At 38.7% G+C, this 21227-nt stretch overlaps 1 long non-coding RNA gene across 2 annotated transcripts in view; it reads left to right on the top strand.

Moving 5' to 3' along the window:
• Window positions 1-20735, top strand: part of LOC147379746 (uncharacterized) — an 83899-nt gene extending 63164 nt beyond the window's left edge. Inside the window, exons 3-6 of one of the 2 annotated variants that reach the window (XR_015133962.1) lie at window positions 16080-16178; window positions 16612-17044; window positions 18625-18692; window positions 19260-20735. This is a non-coding gene — a long non-coding RNA (uncharacterized LOC147379746). The remainder of the gene's footprint in view (window positions 1-16079; window positions 16179-16611; window positions 17045-18624; window positions 18693-19259) is intronic. The other variant, XR_015133963.1, reaches the window with a different exon arrangement.
• Window positions 20736-21227: the final 492 nt, after the last annotated feature.

The raw sequence follows: 21227 nt of genomic DNA, 5'->3' as shown, positions 1-21227 counted from the left end.
GTTTGAGGTTCTGTATTACATTTGAATTTCAATTTCAAAGTCTTAAAATAGCAACTATTTGCAAAATCATAGTCCTAGCAGTGACTACTAGGAAATTAATTGAACAAAAAACTGTAAAATTTAAAAAGAATGAATGGAGTGACAAATTGCTTGATTATAATGATTAAAAAATAGGTTGATCATATTTAAATGACAGCCTAGAAAACCAATCTGAAAATTGGAAATATTGTTAACATAAGTTCCTATGCCCGATGCACAGTGAGGCCAAACAAATGGAAAAGTCAGGGTTTGGAGCAGAGAAAGGTTTACTGCAAGGAGAAGAGTAGCTTTTGCCCTAAAAACCTGAATTCCCGGAAGGGTTTAGACAAAGCACTTTTAAAAGCCAGGTGGGGGGCTTGTATCACAGGGGTAACACTATCAGTCCTTAGGCTCAAAGGCCTGGAGCTATGTGTTCAAGCAATTTATATCTTCTGTTTGTTGAGGAGGTTTTTTTTTTTTTTTTCCCTACATATGCAAAACAGCTCAGGAAATATTTGTACATCAAATACTATTTTTGAGGCAGTTCAGAGAAGTGCTAAAGCAGAGAATATGGGAGAAGGCCTGTTCCAGGAAGGCCCCGTGGGGTCCTGCTTGGTTATATTATCAAGGTTAGTTAAGGCTTTTCTGGCTGACATATTCATTTTTAGATGGGGAAACTGAGGAACCAGAGAGATTTGTCTCAGAGAAAGAGAGCTAAAGAGAAAATGGAAAATATAAGCAACTGACAAATATATTTATATATACACACAAATACAAATATATGTGTATCTTTAAGACCGTGGAACAACCCTCCTTCCAAAAGTCCCCTTTTCCCTGTTTGTAGAAAAGCTTAAGCCTCCTAGGTCTTCTCTAAATTCCAATGAGGGATTTAATCAGTAAAGTGAGAAAATGTGGAAACAAAGGAAAATTCAAGCAAGACAAATAATAACTATTAGCCATAAAACAAAGTTAAAGACCTTTAGAGCCTCCTCAAGGTAGTAATCTGAGATAGTATTCTGTAGTATTCTGAGCAATATCCTTGAGCTGTTTTGCAGTCATTAAAACCCCTGCCCCACCAGTTGGATGAAGTTAACTATATTCTTACTACCAGTAGGTAGACTCTAGACTACAGACTGGTTGGAACTAGAAGATTGGTGATTTTACTCTGAAACAGCACCTTGTTACCTCACCACCAACCAGTCAGAAGGATGCCTACATGCTCATTACACACCCTTCAACCCTGTCCCTTATTTTGCTTTCAAAAAACCTTTCCTGAAAACCTTTAGGGCAATCAAGTCTTTTGAGCAAGAGTTGCTCATTCTTGCTTGGCCCCATGTTGGATGCTCTGCAGTAAATGCTGTACTTTCCCTTATCACAACCTGTTGTCACTGGATTCTAGACTGGTTTTAGGACAAGCCGACTCAAGTTTGGTTTTATCACCTATATGCTTCCTAGGTGGCGCTAGGGTAAAGAACCGGGCTGTCAATGCAGGAAACATAAAAGAAGACGCAGGTTTGATCCCTGGGTTGGAAAGATTCCCTGGAGGAGGGCATGAAAACCCACTCCAGTATTCTTGCCTGGAGAATCCCATGGACAGAGGAGCCTGGCGGGCTACAGTACATGGGGTAGCAAAGACTTGAACATGACTGAAATGACTTAATATGCATGCATATAAAGAAAGAGGGGAGGGGGAGAGAAATAACTAATATGCAGGCTTTTAGATCTGAAGAGTTTAAAAGATATAGAAAAAAACATTTTACTTCAGAAAAAAATCAGAAACTAGCTCTTATTTGAATATTACTTAAGTAGAAATATTTGTCTTCTTGGTTTCAGGTTGAACAAATGCAAACTATGAAATATTAGGTAAATTCTAGAGATGTTGCTACTGTGTTAGCTCTTCTAAAGTTATCTGTGTTTTAGAAGGAAATTTGTGCATTTGTAATTACTTTAAATTACTGATAGATTTAGAAATATTGGACTCAGTGTGCAAGAATTGGACTTTGAATCATACTCTAAAATTATAGAAGGGTTAATTCAGATAAGTTTCACAAATTTGATACTGAGAATTGGTTTGCATTCTGATTGGAACTTAAGAAGATATAAAAATGAGGAAGGATCTCCCCAGAGAAACAGTAGTCTGTGGAAAAACACAGGTTGTTTAAAGAGCTGGATGATTTGAGAGAGGATGTGGAGAGTTGCTGCAGATGGGCTTGGAGATATAAGTTGAGGCAAAAAGAAGAAAGGTTCATTTGCTTGGATGTTTGGATTTTATCTTGTAAGTAACAGAGTGTCAAAGAGGCTTGTAAGCATGGTAAATGAAGATCAAGTCTGTTTTTAGGAAGATAGTTAAGAAGAAACAACAGATAATAAAGGGGAAAGTATGTGAAATTCAATATAGTGTTATTTGGCTGAAGCACAGATGAGAAATTATGATTTCTTTTTTCAAGTAAATCAATGAAAGTAAGACTAGATAAAACAAAAATTCCTGAAATATAATAACTCAGGTTCTGCACTCTTTGCAACAAGTCTCTTTGGATTTGAATATAGAGCTTGAGAAGAGCAAGAAAATTACCGTAAATTTTTTAGTTTGGAAGACCAGTGGATTAGACAACATTATTCAAGACTGAGACAACTTGACTGATGATTCTGATAAGTCAAATCTGTATGGTTAACATTACCTATTTCCTTTTATCAGTTTTATTTTATTTATCCGTCTTTTATGCCAACCTCTATCTGTAAGGTTGTGGATATTCCTCTGTTCATTGGAAACCTAGAGAGATGGACATGGACCCAGGGACACAAGAAAGAGTTCAGTGAGAATTGTGAGATCAGTAATAAAGTACTAGCTAGCACTAGGCAGTGACACAGAATAAAGACATTACTTCTATCTGCTCCTGTAATGGGTCTATGTCTCTGCAGTTAAATTGTGAGCTCCTTGAGATCAGGAGCTGGGTGTTATTCATCTTTGAATTTGTGAACCTAGCAGTGTCTTGATCCCTAGTTGACATTCAGAAAATGTTTATTGACTAGAATTGATAGTAAATACATTAACAGAGAAGTTTTTGTACACAAAACTTCAGTAAAATCTGTTAATCTTTCATTTTCTTATAGCCTAATAGAGAGACAAGGTGAGTGAAAACAAATTCAGTTTTGAAAGAATTTGAGCAAAAATAATTCAGAAGAAATTTTTTTCTGTATGGATACATCTTCTATGAAATGAGAGTTGGTTTAACCAGGTACACCTCTGGGACCTGACCTCCATTTATGAGTCAGAGTTTTTAGGGGCAGGGACTTCCCCCTCACTATTTTTTTGTTTCACATGTAATCCTCATACAACTTGTAAACCAGGGCCCAATGTAATAACTTGGTGGATGAGACAAAATCGCATTTCATTTAAACAAATGAAACACAAAAACAAGATTCACTGTCTCTAGCTACTTAGCCAGCTCTTACCTAGGGTGTGTCTCCTTTTGTTGTTCAGTTGCTCGGTTATTTTGACTCTTTGTTACCTCACAGAATGCAGCACACCAGGCTTCCCTGTACTTCACCATCTCCCAGAGCTTGCTCAAACTCATGTCCATTGAGTCGGTGATGTCATCCAACCATCTCATCCTCTGTCATCCCCTTCTCCTCCTGCCTTCAATCTTTGCCAACATTAGGGTCTTTTTTAATGACTCAGCTCTTCACACCAGGTGCCCAAAGTATTGGAGTTTCATCTTCATCATCAGTACTTCCAGTGAATATTCAGGACTGATTTCCTTTAGGATTGACTGGTTGGATCTTCTTGCAGTCCAAGCAACTCTCAAGAGTCTTCTCCAATGCCGCAGTTCAAAAGCATCAATTTTTCAGTGCTCAGCCTTCTTTATGATCCAATCCCACATCCATACGTGACTACTGGAAAAACCATAGATTTGACTATACACACCTTTGTGGGCAAAGTAATGTCTCTCCTTTTTAATATGCTGTCTAGGTTGGTCATAGCTTTTCTTCCATGGAGCAAGCATCCTTCATGGCTGCAGTCATCATGCAGTGCTTTTGGAGCCCCCAAAAATAAAGTCTCTCACTGTTTCCATTATTTCCCCATCTATTAACCATAAAGTAATGGGACTGGATGAAATGATCTTAGTTTTTTGAATGTTGAGTTTTAAGCCAGTTTTTTCACTCTCTTCTTTCACCTTCATCAAAAGATTATTTAGTTCCTCTTTGTTTTTTTCCATAAGGGTGGTGATATCTGCATATTTTAGGTTATTGATATTTCTCACGGCAATCTTGATTCCAGCTTGTGTTTCATTCAGCCCGACATTTCACATGGTGTTCTCTCTATATAAGTTAAATAAGCAAGATGACAATACATAGCCTTGATGTACTCCTTTACCAATTTTAAACCAATCCATTGTTCCATGGGGTTCTCAAGGCAAGAATACTGAAGTGGTTTGCCATTCCCTTCTCCCGTGGATCACAAGGAAAGTTATGACAACCTAGACAGCATATTCAAAAGCAGAGACATGACTTTGCCAACAAAGGTCCGTCTAGTCAAGCCTATGATTTTTCCAGTGGTCATGTATGGATGTGAGAGTTGGACTGTGAAGAAAGCTGAGCGCCGAAGAATTGATGCTTTTGAGCTGTGGTGTTGGAGAAGACTCTTGAGAGTCCCTTGGACTGCAAGGAGATCCAACCAGTCCATCCTAATGCGAAGAGCTGACTCATTGGAAAAGACTCTGATGCTGGGAGGGATTGGGGGCAGGAGGAGAAGGGGACGACAGAGGATGAGATGGCTGGATGGCATCACCGACTCAATGGACGTGAGTCTGAGTGAACTTCAGGAGTTGGTGATGGACAGGGAGGCCTCGCGTGCTACGATTCATGGGGTTGCAAAGAGTCGGACACGACTGAGTGACTGAACTGACTGAACTGAACTGATTGTACCATGTCCAGTTCTAACTGTTACTTCTTGACCTGCATACAAATTTCTTAGGAGGCACGTCAGATGGTCTGGTATTCCCATCTCTTTAAGAATTTTCCATAGCTTGTTGTGATCCACATAGTCAAAGGCTTTAGTGTAGTCAATGAAGCAGAAGTTTTAAGATCTTTTAAGCAGAAGTGTCTCCTTAAGTTCTGATGATTCTGTCTCTAATTAACTTTATTTTTCTTCTCTCATTAATTTTAGATAAGCAAACACATACTTATAATTTCTCTTTTAAAGGCAAGCTCCTTACCTCATCATGGTATCTGTAATTTTTATATTAATAAGATTGAATTAGCTCATAGGAAAAATACTCCAAAGAACTTGATGAAGCCAGAATGATTCATTTTTTGTTTAAATGCAATACCCTCTGATGCTTTTGCTGACTAGTCATTAGCTGGACTTTTCTTCTTTTATATCTTTAAACTGTCTGTAAAGTTTGCTCTGCCCCTCTTTTTTTGAATCGAATAACCACACACCACACACCCCAGTGTGGGTGCCTGTCAATGCTACTTAACGCTGTCAAAGCCCTTCTCTGGCTCTAACCACAAACCCTGGACTAGCGAGATATCAGCTGCTGCCCTCCACAGCTGCCCTCTTCTGCCTATGTGTCAGAAGAAAGTTGGAATTCATTCCTTAATTAATATCTTCAATATCTCTAGTCACTTTTGGATTATGTACTTCTCAAAAGTCTTGAAATAACTCACACATTTCACTTGTGATGGCTGCTCATGAAGACAAGCTATCAAATCCCTGGGTTGTGATGAGGTGATTGCTGGGGTGTCCAGGCAAGCAATGGACTCATGCTCCCTTGGGCTGCACAGGACTCAGAAGCATTCTGATTTGAATAAGTTGGGCTGTGAAAATACTAGCTCTGGAGTTCTAAGACTCAGCTCTAATTCTTGAAATAATGAGATTTCTGAGCATGTATGGAAAAATACAGTAAAGCAGTTTAGACTCCTGAGGTAAATTTCTGTTAGGGGCTATGTTTTCACTGGGCTGGGTCTCCTTTTGAAGCTAAAGCAGTTTCAGTCTGAACAAGAAAGGGAACTCCCTCCTTGAATATAACCAAATTTCTTTCTTACATCTCTCAACCCAATAGGTATATGTTTGTTTTGAGTCACTCTTGATTTCCTCTGCATGGAAATAACCATTCTACTCAATTTTACAACATCCCCATAATAATTCTTACTAGGTAATATACCACACTCTTAGGAAAAAAAAAAGATTGTGTAAGGTTCAAAAAGTTTTGGAGAGTGATTGTTGTTGAAATACCATGTCAACATTATCAAAATTATTACTGTCATTGTAATACTCATAGTAGTAGTCATAGCAGTATTATTAATTTTTTACAAAGTGAATGATTTTACAAATCATTTGCAAAGTAAATGATTCCTTTTTGTTAAGGTAAATCTTGGTCAAAGTTTCAAGTTTAAAATTCCGTAAAATTCTGAAGCTACTTCACTTCAAAGCTGATGGTATTTTACTTAGAACACTGTATGATCAGCTTTTTAATGACAAACACTTGGAATTTCTGTAACATCCTCAATTTTTTAGTTTATTCTCTGTAAAGTGTCATTATCATCATCATCCCTTAGAAAATCTTAGTAGTGTATATTTTAGATAAATGTTCACTTAACATTCATGAAAATTTTATTAGGAAAATATTACTATTCTTATTTTACACATGGGGAACTAAGACCAAAGATGGCATGTGACTTGTCCTGTATAATAGAGTATCAGTCTGTGGAGGCAGAAATAGGATGTTAAATTTCTAACGAGGGCATTTTGTTTTCTTTAAAAAAAAAATAGAGAATTTCAACTAGAGTAAAATTTGTACACATTAACAAAAATCTAAAGTACAGGTGTGTATTTTACATGTGAATTTTATCCCTTTTTTAAAAAATGTATTCGTTTGTAATTGGTGGGTAATTGCTTTACAGTATTGTGTCGGTTTCTGCCATAAAATTGGCCATAGGTACACACATGTCCTCCCTCTTGAATTTCCCTCCCATCTCCTAGCCCTTCCTACCTTTGAGTGCATTAAATAAGAGGAACTTATCCAAGTGAAAATGTTAGCCACTCAGTCATGTCCAACTCTTTGTGACCCCATGGACTGTAGCCCACCAGGTTCCTATGTTCATGGAATTCTCTAGGCAAGAATATTGGAGTCGGTAGCCATTCATTCTCCAGGGGATCTTCCCAAACTAGAGGTAGAACCCAGGTCTCCTGCATTGCCGGCAGATTCTTTACCATCTGAACCACCAGGGAAGCCCAAGGCAAATAAAAGTGTATGATGAAAAGGTGGATAAATAGCATCCAATGAATAGAACCACTTTCATCTAGTTTACTGTCTAATATCCAAGACCATTTATTACATGGTCACTATACATCTCTGATGCGCTACAACTCTTTACAAAACAAAAGCCTATTTCAACTTTTTTTTTTTTTTGAACTGGATATTTTCATTTCAGGACAAGAAACTCTTAGGTAGCAATATAATGTGCCAGGATGAAAGAAAAATAGCAGATTTAAGACTGAAGTAAGAAATAAGAATGCAAAACATGTTTTTTGAAAAATCAAAATGTACTCTCGTTGGAATAGGATGTTATACAGCTATTAACTGAAGGTCACACAGAAAGCTGTCAACAGTGCCAGGACTTCTAATCAGGTTTAGCTCTTCAGACTCAGTATAGTACTCTTTCTATTGTCCTGCTCTGTAGCGTTATCCTCCTGCCCACTGACCTAGTATACAACTGAGACTCCATATTATACTGATCCCATAACCCCCTGAACTCCAAGAGTTAAATTGATAATACTCTTGTTCACCTCAGGCTGAAATGAGAAAATGAATCCTGCCAGGAGAAATAGTACTGGGATGACAATTCTTTTTGGTCATATAAATCTAGTTTCCACCTTTACTTTTGTGAGAAGGCTTTCAAAAAATACCAGTTATTCACCATACGACACTAGTATAAATACATCACCTACTGAAAATGCCAGAGCTCAAAAATAAGATCTTTAAAGAAAGGACTACTTATGATTTTGCAAATAATAAGCTTGTGCTAGTAGACAATGGGAGAAGGCAATGGCACCCCACTCTAGTACTGTTGCCTGGAAAATCCCATGGATGGAGGAGCCTGGTGGGCTGCAGTCCATGGGGTCGCTAAGAGTCAGACACGACTGAGTGACTTCACTTTCACTTTCCACTTTCATGCATTGGAGAAGGAAATGGCAACCCACTCCAGTGTTCTTGCCTGGAGAATCCCATGGACAGAGAAGCCTGGTAGGCTGCAGCCCGTGGGGCTGCAACTTAGCAGGCAGTGGACAATAGTTTCAGTAATTGTATCCGTCATTATATTTACATTTCCATAATTAGTTGCAACTGTTTGTATAAGGTTAAAGGTCTCTAGTTTAATGCAGTCATTATAATCAGTCAGTAAATAATAAGTTTGGATTCTGTTGATATGATGGGAAAGCATTATTTTAAAAGAATATCTTTCAAAAGGAGCCCTAATCTCAATCCTTCAACAATTACACCCACTTTTGGCAAGGAACAGGAGTGGTAAAGAGGTGGAATTCACAGGCCTCATCCTTAAATAGCATGCTGCTGCTGCTGCTGCTGCTGATAAGTCGCTTCAGTTGTGTCCAACTCTGTGTGAACCCATAGACAGCAGCCCACTAGGCTCCCCAGTCCCTGGGATTCTCCAGGCGAGAACACTGGAGTGGGTTGCCATTTCCTTCTCCAATGCATGAAAGTGAAAAGTGAAAGTGAAGTTGCTCAGTCATGTCCAACTCTTCGTGACCCCATGGACTGCAGCCTACCAGGCTCCTCTGTCCATGGGATTTTCCAGGCAAGAGTATTGGAGTGGGGTGCCATCACCTTCTCCCAGTAACGTTGAATAAAATGACATAATCTAGAGCCCAGTATATAATAGTATATGATGGTCCAGATGAGTGGTATGACCTGTAGGAGGTTAGAAAGGGAAGAGATTGCTGTTAACCAAAGGGAGAAAGACTGTGAGAACATGTCACACAGTTTTTTTACTTTACTTCTTTAGCAAAAATAAAGTCCATTAATTATAGCAATGGGCTTCCCTGGTGGCTCAGTGGTAGAGAATCCACCTCTCATGTAGGGGACTTTGGTTCAATCCTTGAGCTGGGAAGATCCCATGGAGAAGGAAATGGCAACCCACTCCGTTATTTTTAATATTGTGCCTATAAGAATGAATATTAAAATCTAAGTGTGGATTTGAACTTGGGATCTTACTTCTGGTTTAGTTTCATTTTCTACGAAACTTAAGGTCTTATTAATCATAAACTTAGCAAAACTTTTAGGTATTATTCTTTTCAAAACCTATTTTCTGCTTTTCTCTCAATATTATTTTGTGTTTCCAGAAAAATATATATATATATTTCCTTCAGAATACTACATCTCTTACAGAGAATATTTGGGAACCATAAAATACTTGAATTATAGTGTGGCCTCATTGTCATTAATACCTTTATGTCACATCATGATTTTCTCACCTAGAAAAGCAAGAAGCTGACACTTGAAAGCTGGTATTACTTTCCACAGGAGGTTTATTCTTTTCATTGTCCAGCTATTGGTTTGGGGATTTGTTTCTTCTTTTTTTTAATGTTTATTTTTTGGCTGTGTTGGGTCTTCCTTGCATCATGTAATATTTTTCGTTGTAGTGCCTGGACTCGCTAGTTGTGGTGTATAGACTTAGCTGCTCTGCAGCCTGCAGGATCTTGTTCTCCAACCAGGGATTGAATCTCATCCTCTGCATTGTAACGTGTGTGTGTGTGTGTGTGTGTGTGCACGTGCACGCACGTGTGCACATGCAAGCACATGCTTTGTCCTGTCTGACTCTTTGCAATCCCAAAGACTGTAGCTCACCAGGTTTCTCTGTCCGTAGGGATTCTCCATGCAAGAACACTGGAATGGGTTGCCATGCCTTCCTCCAAGGGATCTTCCCAACCCAGAGATCTAATCACTGGACCACCAGGGAAGTCCTGATATGCCTCTCCTTAGTAAGGGGGAACACCTTTAAGAACAATTTGTTATGTCCTCAGCCATGTCCGACTCTTTGAGACCCCATGGACTGTATTCCATCAGGCTTCTCTGTCTATGGGATTCTCCAGGCAAGAACACTTGAATGGGTTGCCATTTCCTTCTCCAGGGCATCTTCGCAACCCACAGATCTAATCCTGCACTGGCAGGCAGATTCTTTACCAGTGCACCACCTGGGAAGCCCTTATCAAGAGCTTACCTCTTACTAATTTGTTCCTTTCAAAAAGAAACCCCATTAATGTATTGAATGGGAGACCTCTTGGCTCACTCAGTTGTTGAAGTTATAGGAGTCATAATGAAGAGATCTCTAATGATTCCAGAAAGATCCTTGGAGAGGTTGTTATTTGTATTAATGAGGTTAGTAAGCTTCTTAATTAGACAGTAAGCAGCTTCACTTCCAAAAAGTAAGATTTTCAAAGGCAGAGACTCTCTCTCTATACTCTGCCATCACAGGCATGTGCAACAGAGCCACAAAGCTTTGCACATAGCTCACTGATTGTGTATTTAGTGAATGAGAGGCAGTAGACTAGACAGTGATCAAGAGCACAGAGACTGAAATCAAGGCCCAACACTGTTCAAAATCACTGAGTAATTAAGCATGTAGAGAAGCTGAGTCAGTGCATCACAGTGGTAAGAGTATGATTTGGGAAACCCAAAAGCAATAATTCAGTCCCAGGTCCATCTCTTTGTCACTGAGACAGAGCAATTTACTCACCTCTCTTTGCCTCTATTTCCTCACCTAAAAATTGAGACTAACAATAATATCTATTCAATGGATTTTACTGTAGATTAAATGAATTAATACGATTGTGTTCTTAAAACCAGATCCTAGCAAATAATAAGCATTAGATAGTTACTTATTATTATTATTATCACTAATTTATTTGACTCCCATCTTCCTCATCTGTAAAATAGATCAATAATACTTTGCCACATAATATTCATTTGTGATTAAAGGAGATTATGTAGGTAGGGCACACAGTACAGTGACAGCATGTAGTGGGGTCACATATTTTATCTATCATTATTATTGTCATTGTATGACACATTGATTTTACTAAAATATGACAGTTTAAAATATGATTGACTGCCTGATGTATTTGAGTGTTCCATCAAATAACATGCAAGTCAATGAGCTGATGGTTCTCTTTCTGTAATTATATCTGTGCTGTAGTCATCAGAATTCCTTCTGGTACTTGTCAATTATCAGTAGAAAAGGAATTTGGAGGATCATTTAGGAGATTAAGTGTTCTTTAATAGCACAACTGGGCAAGAAAAAATAAGCTTACATTAGTCTCAAAATATTGTCCTCACATGTGTTGCCTCTCTTTGTGATTAAGAAAAAGAAAAAACAAAGAAAAAGGAAAGAAAAAAAAAAAAAAAGACTCTCCTGGGTGAAACCTCAACAAAGAAAGTTCATTGACCCCACTACTTTGCAGTGGAAATAAGTAACGAAGTAATCCAGCAGGGAGAAAATGTGTCAGCTTCTTTCACAGGAAATGTTTGGATAAATCCACAGGGAATACTCCATTTCCCTTTCAAAGAGTCTTTTGATGCTAGTTAAAGGTATTCCTAGGAGCAGTCAATTGATGGCTATTACCTTTTTCTCATCAGCCATTAGCAATAGACTTGGTTTATACAGAAAGAAAATGGGACAGGAGGCAAAGACAAAGTAGAGTCTTATGGGCTACGTTCTGATATGAAAGCTGAAGGCTCTTCTAGGCACTGCCTGTCTTAGGCTGAAACTACTAAAATTCAGCTTAATGGAAGGAAACAGGTATCACTAATCTGAGCATTTCATCTAACAGTATCACATTTGTGCATACAAGTAGCAGAACAAGAAGGAAACAGTGTATTTGTTCTGAAAGGATTTTTGCCACTTCACTGGAATGGATACACTTGAGACCAGATAGGACAAAGAAATATAAACCATAGGTTTAAAATGTTCTCATGGATTTTCTTTTTATATGGTTTAAAAAAAAAAGCAAAGACCATTCCATTCGGTCCCAAGACTTCATGGCAAATAGATGGGGAAAGAAATGAAAACAGTGACAGAAATTATTTTCTTGGGCTCCAAAATCACTGTGGATAATGACTGCAGCCAGGAAATTAAAATGCACATGCTCCTTGGAAGAAAAGCTATGACAAACCTACACAGTGTATTAAAAAGCAGAAATATCACTTCGCCAACAAAGAGCCATCTAGTCAAAGCTATGGTTTTTCCAGTAGTCATGTAAAGAGGTGAAAGTTGGTCTATAAAGAAAGCTGAGCACGGAAGAATCGATGCTTTCAAACTATCGTGTTGAAGAAGACCCTTGAGAGTTCCTTGGACTGCAAGGAGATCACATCAGTCAATCCTAAAGGAAATCAACCCTGAATATTCATTGGAAGGACTGATGATGAAGCTGAAGCGCTAATACTTTGCACACCTGATGCGAAGAGCCAACTCATTAAAAAAGGTCCTGTTGCTGGGATAGATTGAGGGCAGGAGGAGAAAAGGAAAACAGAGGATGAGATGGTTGAATGGAAGCCGGGCGTGCTGCAATCCATGGAGTTGCAAATAGTCAAAACTCAGTTAACTAGAAGCTTATATATGTGCAAATATTACATGTGGCTTTTCCAGGTAATAAATTCATACCAGTTCACCGACTAGTAATAGCTTAACAGATGGAAGATTTGTCTGCATAGTTTAAAAAAAAAAGAATTTGACCAAAATGTTGAGTTCCATTTAACATGCTCTGTTTGGCTGAAAAACAAAAACAAAAACAAAACTACTGATTGTTTGGATTAATTTAACTGAGACTGAATTCAATTAGGATTTCCCAGGAGGTGCAGTGGTAAAGAATCTGCACCCCAATACAGAAGACATAAGAAACTTGGGTTCAATCCCTAGATCAAGAAGATCCCCTAGAACAGGAAATGGCAACCCACTCCAGTATTCTTGCCTGGAAAATTCTATGGATAGAGGAATCTGTAGAGCTATAGTCCAAGGGGTCTCAAAGAAACAGATACAACTGAGTGAGCATATATGCACATGAATTCAGTTACTGAATAAAGCATCTAATTCCTCTTTCATTTCATGGTAGAAGCCAAAAGGAAACAAGCTTCTTAAATGAAGAAATCAAATGGTGGTATTTCTCCAGGAATACATACAGGGTTTTTCTTAAGAAGCTGGACACATTCCAATATCAAATGTTCAGATGGAAGAACTGAATAGATTCAATCCCAGAATTGTAATAAATATCACAAGCAGAATGGAAACTTACATTCTTTCCCTAAGGTGACTGTGGGAAATTCAGGCACCAAAACATTAATCTCAAACAGCCACTATGAACCACAGTCAGGGATCCCCATGTATCCCAAGATGACACATTAAAAGAGGAACTGTGTGTCCTTTCTTGGCATCTCTTGGTACTAAATGGTTCAAATGATTATTTGAACATAATCTTGAAATTGACCCTGGAGATATCAGTGTTTTCTCTCTGCCTCCTAACTTATAACTTAACATCGGTGATGGAAATTTGGTGTAAATAGCACAGGAATATCTACTGTGTCTTATAACAAAGGGACTCGGATGACCAAACATTATTAAAAGCAATGCATTAGCTTTCCCAAACAACATTCTTCCAACAGCCAAGATGTATGCAAACATAGTCAGAGCTATATCTCATGACAGGGTGATAAATACACCCGAGATGAAAGAAATTATTTTTGTAATTCATAAGTTAGTAGCATGCTGAGATTCTTTAGTGTTCTCTTTCTTCCTTAGTTTCTCCATTTAAGGAATCTCAGGGATCAACAATGCTTGAGTGATAAAGACCACCAAATCTAATATCAAGCAGTATTTATCCGTGCAGGGCTGAATCCCAGGGACGGGGCGCTTGGTGGGCTGCTGTCTATGGGGTCGCACAGAGTCGGACACGACTGAAGCGACTTAGCAGCAGCAGCAGCAGGGCTGAGGAGAAACCACCATATTGAATACCTTCAGAAAGGAAAGCAAAGATGTTCTTTCCAGAAGTATAAGAGACAAGAGTGTCACAAAAGAGGAGCAAAGCAATAACATGAAAATGCATATTTCAGATGAAATGAAGCTTCTTAGATAAAATGAAATGAAGAAGATATGAAGACTCTTTTAACTGTAATATATCATAAATAAGATCTAAAGGATTATTTAGTTACTGCTAGTTAGTGAGCTTCAGTTCAGTTCAGTTCAGTTACTCAGTTGTGTCCGACTCTTTGTGATCCCATGAACCACAGCACGCCAGGCCTCCCTGTCCATCACCAACTCCCAGAGTCCACCCAAACCCTTGTCCATTGAGTTAGTGATGTCATCCAATCATCTCATCCTCTGTCGTTCTCTTCTCCCCCTGCCCTCAATCTTTCCCAGCATCAGGGTCTTTTCCAATGAGTCAGCTCTTCGCATCAGGTGGCCAAAGTATTGAAGTTTCAGCTTCAACATCAGTCCTTCCAAAGAACACCCAGGACTGATCTCCTTTTGGATGGACAGATTGTATCTCCTTGCAGTCCAAGGGATTCTCAAGAGTCTTCTCCAACACCACAGTTCAAAAGCATCAATTCTTCAGCACTCAGCTTTCTTTATAGTCCAACTCTCACATCCACTGGAAAAACCATAGCCTTGACCAGAAGGACCTTTGTGGACAAAGTAATGTCTCTGCTTTTTAATATGCTGCCTAGGTTGGTCATAACTTTCCTTCCAAGGAGTAAGCATCTTTTAATTTCATGGCTGCAATCACCAGCCATCTGCAGTGATTTTGGAGCCCAGAAAAATAAAGTCAGCCACTGTTTCCACTGTTTCCCCATCTATTTGCCATGAAGGGATGGGACTGGATGCCATGATCTTAGTTTTCTGAATGTTGAGCTTTAAGCCAACTTTTTCACTCTCCTTTTTCACTTTCAAGAGGCTCTTTAGTTCTTCTTCACTTTCTGCCATAAGGATGGTGTCATCTGCATATCTGAGGTTATTGATATTTCTCCTGGCAATCTTGATTCCAGCTTGTGCTTCCTCCAGCCCAGCATTTCTCATGATGTACTCTGCACATAAGTTAAATAAGCAGGGTGACAATATACAGCCTTGACGTACTCCTTTTCTGATTTGGAACCAGTCTGTTGTTTCGTGTCCAGTTCTAACTGTTGCTTCCTGACCTGCATATAGGTTTCTCAAGAGGCAGGTCAGGTGGTCTGGTATTCCCATCTCTTTCAGAATTTTCCACAGTTTATTGTGATCCACACAGTCAAAGGCTTTGGCATAATAAATAAAGCAGCAGTAGGTGTTTTTCTGGAACTCTCTTGCTTTTTTGATGATCCAGCAGATATTGGGAATTTGATCTCTGGTTCCTCTGCCTTTTCTAAAACCAACTTGAACATCTAGAAGTTCACATATTGCTGAAGCCTGGCTTGGAGAATTTTGAGCATTACTTTACTAGCATGTGAAATGAATGCAATTGTGTGGTAGTTTGAGCATTCTTTGGCATTGCCTTTCTTTGGGATTGGAATGAAAACTGACCTTTTCCAGTCCTGTGGCCACTGCTGAGTTTTCCAAATTTGCTGGCATATTGAGTGCAGCACTTTCACAGCATCATCTTTCAGGATTTGAAATAGCTCAACTGGAATTCCATCACCTCCATAGCTTTGTTCGTAGTGATGCTTTCTAAGGCCCACTTGACTTCACATTCCAGGATGTCTGGCTCACAGTGAGTGATCACACAATCATGATTATCTGGGTAGTGAAGATCTTTTTTGTACAGTTCTTCTGTGTATTCTTGCCACCTCTTCTTAATATCTTCTACTTCTATTAGGTCCCTACCATTTCTGTCCTTTATTGAGCTCATCTTTGCATGAAATGTTCCCTTGGTATCTCTATTTTTCTTGAAGAGATCTCTAGTCTTTCCCATTCTGCTGTTTTCCTCTATTTCTTTGCATTGATCTCTGAGAAAGGCTTTCTTATCTCTCCTTGCTATTATTTGGAACTCTGCATTCAAATGGGTATATCTTTCTCCCGAGGTCAGGGGCAGCAGCCCAGAGGTGCTACCCCAGGTCCAAGGTAAGGAGCAGTGGCTACGCTTTGATGGAACAGCTGTGAAGAGATACCCCACATCCAAGGTTAGTGAGCTTAGTTATTGCTATTTAGAAATATCCTTATGGAATTTTTCTATATGGAATATTTTGAGGGAAGGAATTATTTACATAGCCATGTTTGAATTTTCACAACAGACCTGGTACATGGTTAATGTTCAGCAAATATTTTGGATTAAATAATGTTGCTCATCTTGGTGTTCTATCCTTTAATACAGTATCTGACCATAATAAGTACTCAGCTACCTAGTTTTTTGTGAATAAGTTATGACAACATAAACAACCATTGCCTTTCAATGCCATGTGCACCTAGTGTACATTCTCTCTCATATATTATCACTGGCCTTGGGTACAAGTGAGACAAAATGAATTCCAGAGATAGAATAGAGCCTCCTTGATTGTCAAAATCTGTGCATGCTTTGTTCCTGAGACATAACTGTTTCAGTCTTACCCTTTCCAGTCATCGAAATACAACAGAACTGTATCAGAAGAAAGCCTCAACCATTTAAGGTGGGAAAAAAGCAGCGAATAATGGAGTCTAGACCTCGCATTCCATCTTATACAGCTTGGGTTAGAGAAATGCAAGACAATAAATGAAGACCAAGTGTCTACAGATACTCTGCTGCTGCTGCTAAGTCGCTTCAGTCGTGTCCAGCTCTGTGCGACCCCACAGATGGCAGCCCACCAGGCTGCCCCGTCCCTGGGATTCTCCAGGCAAGAACACTGGAGTGGGCTGCCATTTCCTTCTCCAATGCATGAGAGTGAAAAGTGAAAGTGAAATCGCTTAGTCGTGTCCGACTCTTTGTGACCCCATGGACTGCAGCCCACCAGGATCCTCCATCCATGGGATTTTCGGACAAGAGTACTGGAGTGGGGTGCCATCACCTTCTAAGGTAAGTGAAATAGCATGCTTGACTCACTCTGAGAGGAGAGCAAACACCAGAGTTTATGCTTGACTTCTCAAGCATGACTGGGTGTTCTTTCATGAGTTTGTTGTCTTTCTGGCTGACAGTGCAGAAGAGCAGAAGTTCCAGGGGACAACGTGACCTCCTTGCTATAGGCCCCTTTAGCGAAGGGGCTTCTTTGCTGAGGGAGGCCAAGAAGACAGTCTAAGGAAAGGCCTTGTTGGGCAGTACTTTTACCTTAGTCCAACAGGATGCCTCAGCTATGGAAAAATGTTTCTTTAAGAAAAGACCAAAATACTTCACTGAGACATATTCATGAAAATTATGTATCTTAATTGACCTAATATGCAGCAGCAGCTATTATATACTGGACATGATGCTTTTAATTATGTATACCATCTCCCTCTTAATCCGAGCAGCAATCCTATAGGACACAGATGAAGAAAAGGAGGCTTAGAAAGGAGAGTAATTTGTCCTGTATCATATACCTAGTCAGTGGTAGATATGCTTTCCATTCTAAATGAACTATTGAAATAGTCTCTCTGAGCTGGTGAAAATTCTCCCCACTTTGCACTCTAGTTCTCTCTGCCAACATACACACACAATTTTTCTTCCACTATTATTAAAATTTTCATGCAAAAGCACAGATTTAGCTATGCCTTCCTGATTGTTATAAAACAAAACCAAACCTTTTTACTGACCCATGCTATCACCTCCCTGCTGAATAATCTTCAGTAGCTTCCTACTGGTCATGGAAAAAGTCCTCTGTTAGCCTCAAGTGCTATGTAATTGAGCCCAGACCCAGAAACTTCCCATTCCATGTCTTTTATATGCTAGCCAAATCCATTCCTCCAATATATCTTCAGCAGTCTCTCACCTAAGGACTTTGCTCACATGGTTTCTTCCATTTGAAACACTTTTCATCCAATTCTGCAGCTAGTATACATACCCATTTATCTTTTAAGACAACTCCAATTTCTCTTCATTTAAGATGTAAAAGGACTGAGGAAAGATGCAAATATCTCTTTATTAAGCACTAAAAGACAAAGATAAAACCACAAGGTGAACACAGTAGTTAGTGGAGGTGGTCACTGTAGACAAAAAACAATTAAAAAGCTAGATTATATATAGTGTACAGACCGTAATAGCTAAGAAATGAACAATAAATCCTGATTTGAGGCTGTTCTCTATCCATGTGAAACATATATGTCTTCTATCCATTCTTATAACATATCATGCTGCGAAGTCACTTCAGTTGTGTCCGACTCTGTGCGACCCCATAGACAGCAGCCTACCAGGCTCCCCGGTCCCTGAGATTCTCCAGGAAAGAACACTGGAGTGGGTTGCCATTTCCTTCTCCAATGCATGAAAGTGAAGTCACCTAGTCATGTCCAACTCCTAATGACCCCATGGACTGCAGCCTACCAGGCTCCTCCGTCCATGGGATTTGCCAAGCAAGAGTACTGGAGCTCCTAACATAAGAGTGTTCAAATAAAGGTATGAGTTCTTTGAAAAGTTCCATCTTTACAGATTTTTATTGACTATTTCTCTTCCTTTCTCCTCCTCAGCAGTTCATCTATAGTTCACTAAAAGCCAAAACATCAGATTTAGATCTTGTGTTCTTTGTATCAAATAGGTAAGGTACATTCACTGCAGCTGTTTTTAGATATTTTAAATTGTATTACAGTTCTTGCCTATGTGTTCATATATTCTTGTGTGAATCAAATTAATTTTTTCAAAACATATTTACATCATATTTGTATATCTCAAGCATCATGCTATGAAAAACTATAATTGAGATATTTTTTGCATTGTTTAATGTCTTATAATTAACAGTGTATGTGAAAGCCTTTTGAAAACACTAAAATGTTTGTAAGGAATTATTATCAATAAAAGTGTTTAAGGAATACTTACGATATACATGTTAACCTTTGAGGTTAATGACATAACAACTCTTTATGTTTTCCAGCAGCTTGTCCTTTAAACAAGTTTTTGTAACTAAAAACATCTGCAGAACAAGACCAATTGCTTATTGTTATTCGTGTCGCATGACTTTCTTAAGTCCTTATAAATTTGCTTAGTCCTAGTTTCAATAATGAGGTTTCAACAAATGCTATAATTAGTAACTATCACTAGTAGTCAACATCTAGATATTTTTGGTTTTATGAAATACTAAAATCAATATCAATAACCTCTTATGCAGATGACACCACCTTTATGGCAGAAAGTGAAGAAGAACTAAAGAGCCTCTTGATGAAAGTAAAAGAGGAAAGTGAAAAAGTTAGCTTAGAGCTCAACATTCAGAAAACTAAGATCATGGCATCCGGTCCCATCACTTCACGGGAAATAGATTCAGAAACAGTGGAAACAGTGGCTGACTTTATTTTTCTGGGCTCCAAAATCACTGCAGATGGTGATTGCAGCCATGAAATTAAAAGATGCTTACTCCTTGGAAGGAATGTTATGACCAACCTAGACAGCATATTAAAAAACAGAGATTACTTTGTCCACAAAGGTCCCTCTAGTAAGGCTATGGTTTTTCCAGTGGTCATGAATGGATGTGAGAGTTGGACTATAAAGAAAGCTAAACACAGAAGAATTGATGCTTTTGAACTGTGATGTTGAAGAAGACTCTTGAGAGTGTCTTGGACTGCAAGGAGATCCAACCAGTCCATCCTAAAGGAGATCAGTCCTGGGTGTTCATTGGAAGGACTGATGTTGAAGCTGAAACTTCAATACTTTGGCCACGTAACACGAAGAGCTGACTCATTTGAAAAGACCCTGATTCTGGGAAAGATTGAAGGGCAGGAGGAGAAGGGGACAACAGAGGATGAGATGGTTGGACAGCATCACCGACTCAATGGACAAGGGTTTGGGTGGATTCTGGGAGTTGGTGATGGACAGGGAGGCCTGGCATGCTGCAGTTCACGGGGTCAGAAAGAGCCGGAGACAACTGAGAGACTGAACTGAACTGAACTGAAAATCAGTATTATTGTTTTTATAGTTTTTCAAAGAACTCTCTGGAGTCATAGTTCAAATGTGATGCATCTGGATCCATTAGTGACTTCCTTTGAGCACAGCTTCTTATGGTGGTTTTGTAAGAAGTAAGAAGTCTTTAACAGATTATAATTATTATTATAATAATAATAGATTATTATTATAATCTTTAATAGATTGTAGTAGATTATAATCTGACTGCCCATAAAACTGTCAATCACTGTAAAGTAAAACCTAAACATTCTTCACCAGTGTCTTCATTCAGATTGAAGTGTCTATATCACAGATAAGATAATAGGACAATCAATAATTTTCTTTCCAGTCATTAATTTAATATTAGTTTGTGGCCCATCTTGGAGTCTGTCCCTACACACAGTTACTGGCAATTGCATGCTTAGAAAGTACATATTCTTCTCAGTTTGGAGGATGTTTCATTTTCAAGTCCTTCACAGTAACTACTACTTGATCATACAATGGACATTTAATGACCATGTTTTCTTTTTCTGTTCTTCACTTCTTATGGTAATTTTAGACCTCTGCTTCTCTCAGAGTAACTGGTATTTACTCAGGAAACAGTTTTTAATTTCATTGTTGGATTGAAAGCAGAACAAAAAAAAAATGAAAGAAAATCTGAGCCCACTCAAGGAATTTCATCTTATCAAAAATAAAAATACAAAAAATACATGTTTTAAGTTTTACTTTAAATTTCTGAAGAAATTTATGGTGATTTCTGTCAATGTTTAAAAATCAATGTAAACCTAAATTTTAGAATGGTGGGTCATAGAAAATTAAGCAAGAAAGACCTATACAAATTGTTCCAGTTCAATCCGTGTACCTCAGAAACAGCTAACATTCATTCTTTTTCTGTCTGACATGACCAAGGTGACTCATCAGCTTGGTTCAGAGCCCAGGAATCCTGATACTGTCTAAATTCACTTCATTGTCTCATATCAACAGGGTTCTTAAAACCTAATTTTGTGAATTCGTAAGAACACATTCTCATCTGATAGTGAAAGTTAAAATCACTTAGTCATGTCTGATTCTTCATGACCCATAGTCCATGGACTTCTCCAGGCCAGAATACTGGAGTGAGTAGCCTTTTCCTTCTCCAGGGGATCTTCCCAAACCAGGAATTGAACTAGGGTGTCCCGCATTGCAGGCGGATTCTTTACCA

Source organism: Bos grunniens, chromosome 1 (assembly GCF_055505025.1).
Source record: "Bos grunniens cultivar Pamir isolate PY7600 chromosome 1, Bosgru_T2T1.0, whole genome shotgun sequence".
NCBI lineage: Eukaryota > Metazoa > Chordata > Mammalia > Artiodactyla > Bovidae > Bos > Bos grunniens.
The sequence above is the reverse complement of the archived record's forward strand: the minus strand, read 5'-3'. Positions and strand labels throughout refer to the sequence as shown.